The following is a 7609-nucleotide window of genomic DNA, read 5'->3' as shown; positions in this document are numbered from 1 at the left end:
AATGAGCGGTGCATCGGGCGACGAAAGTGTGGGAAGTTAGCATCGAAAGCTTACCTGAAGACAACATCGAACAGGAAAGTTCATCTGGAGGGCCAGACAGCAGACAGTCGGACGAAGGACAGCGCAGGGAAATCATTCTGCAATGGCTGGTGTATTGGGGAACATTGGACCGTTTGATGACACTGTGGAGCAATGGAGCGCGTATACCGAGCGTTTTGAATTCTTCATCTTGGCCAACGGAATCAGCGTGGAGAAAAAGGTAGCTGCATTCCTAACAGTAATGGGCTCAAAGACTTTCAATCTGTTCCGAGCACTGGCACAGCCCAAGAAGCCAGGGGAGTTCACATATGATGAAATTGTTAAAACTCTAACTGCACATTTCTCACCTAAGCCCTTAATGATTGCTGAACAGTTCTGATTTTATAAACGTAATCAGGAGGAGGGGGAGACCATGACTATGTTCGTTGCTGCACTCAGGAAGTTAGCGGAGCACTGTGAATTTAAAGAGGACTCGCTTAATGATGCCATTCGTGACCGGTTGGTCTGTGGACTTCGCAACGAGGCCACTCAGAGAAAACTGCTAACTGAGGACAAATTAACTCTGACCAGAGCAATTAAAATAAGTGTGTCAATGGAAATGGCTGCAAAGGAGGCACAGCAGTTGAGTGCAGCCACGGCTAAGGTGTTGAAGGTAGCTAGTACAGAGGACAGCTCGACAGTGAGGCCATGTTATCGCTGTGGCCAACAAGGCCATCCGGCAGCAGAGTGCTGGTGTAAAGAATTGAAGTGCCATGCCTGTGGAAAAAAAGGTCACATTGAAAAAGCCTGTTGTAGTAAGAAAAAGGGAACTCGGTCAATGCAGAAAAACACTAACAAACAAAAGAAAGCTGCTTCACATAAGAAAACGGTGCATGTGATGGAAAAAGAAGCTAGTGCCAGTGAATCCACTGATGACGAGTTTCCCCTTCACATTCTTTCACTGGCTGGTGGGTCTGACAGCTACTGGATGACACCCTTGCTGGAGGGCAAACCAGTGCGGATGGAAATTGACACCGGGGCAGCAGTGTCACTTGTTTCAGAGACGGTGTATCAAAAACACTTACACCACTTGCCAATCCAACCAGCACAGGTGGTGCTGAAGACCTATACGGGGGAGACAGTGGCTGTCAAGGGCTTGGTCAAGGTCAAAGTGGAGCTAAATGGACAATGTGTAAAGCTGCCCTTATACGTTGTTCGAGGCAATTACCCGTCCCTGCTAGGCCAATCATGGATGGATAAAGTGCGGATTGACTGGCCTTCCGTCCGCATGTTGAGCCAGGGAGAGACAGCACTAGAAGCTGTATTAAAGAAACATGGTGAACTCTTCACAGAAGGACTAGGGCACATGAAGGGTATCACTGCAAAGCTGACCCTGAAACCAGGGAGCAACCCCTGATTCATTAAAGCGCGGCTGGTCCCATACGCACTGCGACCAAAAGTTGAAAAGGAGCTGGACAATCTGGTGAATAGTGGGGTGCTCGAACCGGTGCCTGTCAGTGACTGGGCTACCCCAATTGTGCCTGTCCTTAAGAAAAATGGAAGCCTACGAATTTACAGCGATTTCAAGGTGACCGTTAACTCAACCTTGCAAAATGAACACTACCCCCTGCCCCTTATCGACGACCTGTTCGCCGGTCTAGCAAACGGCAAACAATTCAGCAAAATTGACTTGAACCAGGCCTATCTGCAGATGCCAGTGGACCCCGAGTCCAAAGAGCTACTGACAGTCAGCACGCATAAGGGCCTTTTTCGGTACTGCCACTTGGCTTTTGGAATCACGTCAGCCCCCGCACTCTTTCAAAAGGCCATGGATCAGATTCTGGCTGGGCTACCGGGGGTACAGTGCTACTTGGACGATATCCTCATCACTGGGAGGGACAATGCCGACCACCTCCACAACTTGGACATGACACTACAGAGGCTGAGGGAATATGGACTGAAAGTTTGCAAGGAAAAATGTGAGTTTTTCCAGCCCTCCATCGAATACCTGGGCCATGTGATCGACGGCATGGGTCTACACAAGGCACCCTCCAAGACCAGGGCCATCTTGGAAGCCCCAGCGCCACAAAACGTAAAGCAGTTATGCTCATACCTTGGGCTCCTGAACTATTATGGCCGATTCATTCCAAATCTCTCCACCTTATTGAAACCGCTCCATGAATTACTGATGCAAGGAAGGAAATGGGAGTGGTCAGAGACTTGCCAAATGGCTTTTGCCAGTTCCAAGAACACCCTTCTGAACTCTGATGTGCTGACCCATTTTGACCCTGCATTGCCACTTCAGTTAGCCTGTGATGCTTCCCCCTATGGGGTTGGCGCGGTCGTCTCACACATCATGCCGGATGGCACGGACAAACCCATTGCTTTTGCTTTGAAGACCCTCAACAAAGCTGAATGTAACTATGCACAGATTGAGCGGGAGGCTCTGAGCATCGTGTTCGGAATTAGGAAATTCCATCAGTATCTGTTCAGAAGGAGATTCACGTTTCTGACTGATCATAAACCACTAACAGCCTTACTGGGAACACACACGGGCATTCCACCGCTGGCCGCAAGCAGAATGCAGAGATGGGCCTTGCTGTTGTCAGGCCATAACTACGACATCAAGTACCGCCGATCTGAACTACATGGTAACGCAGATGCCCTGTCCCGCCTCCCGCTCCCTGTGGCGAGGCCAGTGACCCAACACACTGACATTTTCTACTTCCAGCAAGTGTACGACACCCCCGTCACCGCAAAACAAGTGAGACATGCCACCCGGAACGATCCGGTGTTATCTGCTGTGATGGATACCATCATAAAAGGTAGAACAATTTCTGACTCACCGGACACCAAGCCATACCTGGTCAGACAACAGGAACTCTCTGTACAGTCAGGGTGTCTGCTGTGGGGCAGAAGGGTAATCATACCCCCTTCTCTGCGGAGCCCCATGCTGAAACAGCTCCACGTTGGGCACTGTGGCATAGTGCGCATGAAGGAGCTGGCCCACAGCTACTTCTGGTGGCCAGGGTTAGACAAGAGCATTGAGGAAAATGCGGCCCGTTGCACCACCTGCCAGACTGTGTGAAACGCACCACAACCAGCTGCAGTCCACCCATGGGAATGGCCAGCTGAGCCCTGGCAGCGCATACATATAGACTTTGCTGGACCATTCGAGGAGAGAATGTTCCTGGTGGTTGTGGATGCGCACAGCAAATGGCCAGACGTGGCCATCATGAGGTCTACAACTACCAGGAAAACCATCGAGAGACTGGAGGAAATGTTCAGCCGGTATGGAATACCGGAACAGCTGGTGAGTGACAACGGACCCCAGTTTGTCTCCGAAGAGATGGAGGCTTTCCTCAGAATGAATGGAATTCAACACATCAGGTCAGCACCTTACCACCTGTCCACCAATGGTCTGGCTGAGAGATTTGTGCAAACTTTAAAGCACAGTCTAAAGGCATCAGTGTCCCAAGGCTCCCTTCATCAGTGACTCCACAGCTTCCTGCTGACTTACCGAAACATGCCACACAGCACCACTAAGGCGTCCCCCGCTGAACTCCTCCTGAAAAGAGTGCTGCGCACCAAACTGGACTGCATACGTCCTCCGGCGAGGAGCCAAATCGTGCTGAGCAGTCAGCAAGAACAGAGTCAATGTAGGTCAGTCACACCACGGTCTTTCCACTTAGGAGACCCTGTTCTAGCTCGCAATTACCTACGGGGTCCCAAGTGGGTGCCAGCGGAGATAGTTGCCATCACTGGTCCGCTGTCATACAAAGTCCGCACCTGCAAAGATGCAGTGTGGCGCCATCATACTGACCAGCTGTTGGCCAGCAAAGGCCCCTCCACAGAGCTGGTTGGCTCACCGGCACTTGACATCGCAGGCCAGGCAGAGACATTGGAGGGCCTGGCTGCCTCCGAAAACCTGCAGGCCACACTTCAGGAGGACGACGCTGCAGACCAGATCCCCCAGGCTCCATCAACGGCGGAACCAGCGCTGCCGCCATCTCCAGTGAATCACCATCCTCGCCGGTACCCCACTCGTGAGCGGCAGCCTCCAGACCACTTGGACTTGTAATCCTCGCTGAAGAAACGTCATATCCTTTTTGAATGCTATGTTGTGTTATGTTATACATTATAAGTGTTATGTTATCTCAGTGGACATTTGGGTTAGTCTTACAGAATAAGGGGGGAGGAAATGTTAGGTATTGAGCTGGGGTCTCATGTTATGTAAGTTTGGCCCTATTAGGCTACCATAACCCCCCCCCCCCCCCCCCCCGACGCCCCCTGGGCTGATTTCCTGTGTACCGTCCAGTTCAGTCTTCAGTAAATGAACAGAAACCACACTCCATGTCGGTCTCCTTATTATTGGTTTAAACTTAAGGTCAGTACATAACAGGAGGATCCTCAGATATAGAGTGTTTCGGTAAACTGGGAGGTATGGATGCTGTGTGTCTCCCCTCCCCCCACTCTCACTCGCTCACTGGGGTTTGTTGACGATGGAGTGGCTGCTGCTTTCTGTCCCGGGGCTCCCTCAGGTCTGTGTTACCTTCTGGCTCTCCCCTTTTAGTTATGATGTCAGAGTTAGTCTCACTGGAGTCCCTGCTTTCACTCAGCGCACAATGTACACTGTTCTTAACCATTAGGTTACATTGGGCAAACCTAACAATCTGTGTTTTCTCTCTCTTTCTCCCTCCCCCATCTGTCCCTCTCTGAGTTACATGTCGATCCTGAGACACCAGTAAGATGCTGAACCACTTCTGCTCCTTGGACCTGCCTGATCCATCCTGATGCCCTACTTCTGGCTGGAGTCTCTTCACATCGCTCCTGTGGAGGACGGCCCCATATGGAGAGTTGAAAGTTGCACTTGGAAGATGCTCTGGACTCTTACAGTAATGCTTTTAAGTCTGGCACCCCACTGATGTTCCTGGGAGACTTCAACCTCCACCTAGAAGCCTCCCACTCTGCTTCCTTCCTTTCACTACTCCACTCTGTAGGTGCAATTTGTGATTAAGTGATCAATCTCATTAAATCAGTCTCATTAAATATTAAATCAGCCTCATTAAATATTAAATCAGCCTCATTAAATATTAAATCAGTCTCATTAAATAATACCATTAATTTTGGTGCTTAATAATAAATTACCAAACAGCTAAATTATGGTATATTCCAAATTATTTTGATCACTGCCCTGTGATGACCTGGCGACTTGTCCAGGGTGTACCCCGCCTTTCGCCCGTAGTCAGCTGGGATAGGCTCCAGCTTGCCTGCGACCCTGTAGAAGGATAAAGTGGCTAGAGATAATGAGATGAGATGAGATTTTGATCACTTACCGTATTACATAACTCATATGCACCTTGGAATTCTTTTGAGATTGGGCGACTTCAAAAATATCGGGACAACAAATAAACACACACAGTTTCAATAATTAATTGAATTTATTAGAGCAAAGAAAAAAATTTTGAATAATAGCAATTGAAATCTTCAGCAAACAGTGTGTGTGTTATGTGTGTGTATGTGTATGTGTGTGTGTGTGTGTGAGGGGTTGGGGTCACCACGTGGGAGAGGTGACCATGTGTTTCTAAGTGGAACAAAAGAGTTAGCTTTGGTTGCTAGCTAAGATGTGTTTGTGAGGCCTGTGGCCACGTGTGGAGACAAAGATTAGCCTTGGTAGCTAACTCCATTAGCTTATAACACTACTAAATCCACTGAAATCTTGATGAGGTCAAAATATGTGTAATAATGAAATTAAAGTGTTAAAAAGGAAAAGAGAGAGCATGCAAAACCTTATCTATTAAACAAATGACTGAGAGAACATAGAACAATTATGGAACACAAAAATCAGTGTGCACACAAACAGTTCCTGAGTTTAAATTCACACTACTTCATAAAGCTAATTCCTAAGACTAGGTTTTGCCCAAAATGCCAAATCTGCTCCAGTACCTTGCCTCTGTGTAGGAATACAGAGAAGTTACGAAGATGCTGAATTTTACAGGAGCTCATGAAGACTTCTGTAGAAGGCAGAGAATTCTTGATCCAATGCTTTGTAGTTCGTGGGAAGAAAGTCTCTGAGCAAAACAATGTGCACAGCGCTTTGTTAGAAGGAGCCGGTCGCCTCTAACTTTAAATTTAACTGGTTGGGCTGCAGTCGTACGTACGTACAATGCGAATAAATGAAAACCGGTTGTAACTCAATCTGAGTTTAAAATCGTGCGATTCTAGAGTCTACCGTGGCCAAAGGTAAATGAAAGAAAATGCGCTGAATCTTTCTTCTTGCAAGAAAGAAGTCGTGGTTTCGGACGGTCCGATGAGAGAGTGCCTCTTTTTATGTCTGTTCCCGTGTGGTTACAGAAGCCAAAGAGAAAGTATGGCGGATTTCCGGGTCCCTTATGGAGTCGTGGAGGAAGTGACATAGATGATCCCGCCCAGGCGTGACGTAGGTCAATGCGGAAGTGGGTTGATGGGACCTGTAGTTTCTTAAAGGGACTGTGTTGTAGTTCTTAGATGGATTGTGTTACCTACAACTCCTTTGATTTCTCCCTGCTGAACTCTTCTCCAACCCATAAAACTGGCAACCTTCTCAACCTGGTCTTCCTCAGAAACTGCTCTGCCTCAGATCTCACAGTTACCCCTCTCTATCTCTCTGACTACCACTTCATTTCTCCCTCCCTCTTCCTCTCCACCCATCATCCCCCCTCCTACCCCCACTATTACAGTCCATCATAACCTCGGCTCCCTCTCTCCCTCCTCTCTTGCCTCCTCCGTCACTGCCTCCCTCCCCCCCACTTGAATCCTTTGCCAGTCTCCCTACTGAATCTGCTGCATCCTCCCTGCTCTCCTCATCACTGGACACATTATCTCCTCTCCACATTATCCAGAATGTATACTGTTCTTACTCATCAGGTGACATTTGGGCATACCTAACAACCTGTGGGCCCCCCACACACACACACTCTGTCTGTCCCTCTGAGTTACATGTCAATCCTGAGATCGTGGTGCTGAACCTCTTCTGCTCCTCGGACCTGCCTGATCCATCCTCATGCACTATGTCTTGCTGGAGTCTCATCACATCGCTCCTGTGGAGGACGGCCCCATATGGGGAGTCGAAAGTCGCACTTGGAAGACGCTCTGGACACTTACAGTAATGCTTTTATGTCTGAGGACTTCAGTTAACTTGCTACCTGTAGGACTGCAGTTGTCATGAACAGTTTTACACTCAAGTCTCCATCAATGAACAGTTTATAACTTCAACAAAACAGACTTCATGTTAAACTATAATGAATTTCCTGGTTCCACAGTTGTACTTTGTGACTCTATAGGACACAGTTATAGAAGTGAGTTATTTATAATCACGCTATCTGTTATTACCCAGATGAGGATGGGTTCCCTTTACAGTCTGGTTCCTCTTGAGGTTTTTTCCCCTGTGTCATCTGAGGGAGTTTTTCCTTCAACACCGTCACCTCAGGCTTCATCATCAAGGATAAATTTATTAGCTTATATGTTAAAAATATGTTTTTCTGTAAAGCTACTTTGCAATCAAAGTAGCTTTTCAGTGTAAAATGTAGGTCAGGTTAAGGAAGTGGAGTTC

The 7609-nt window shown here is 48.0% G+C and overlaps 1 pseudogene; it reads left to right on the top strand.

The window, feature by feature from the left end:
* The first annotated feature begins 451 nt into the window (after positions 1–451).
* Positions 452–3514, top strand: LOC132875398 (uncharacterized protein K02A2.6-like; annotated as a pseudogene).
* Positions 3515–7609: the final 4095 nt, after the last annotated feature.

This window comes from Neoarius graeffei, chromosome 28, assembly GCF_027579695.1.
Source record: "Neoarius graeffei isolate fNeoGra1 chromosome 28, fNeoGra1.pri, whole genome shotgun sequence".
Classification (NCBI taxonomy): domain Eukaryota; kingdom Metazoa; phylum Chordata; class Actinopteri; order Siluriformes; family Ariidae; genus Neoarius; species Neoarius graeffei.
Note: the sequence above shows the minus strand (reverse complement) of the source record. Positions and strands in the feature narration are given on the sequence as shown.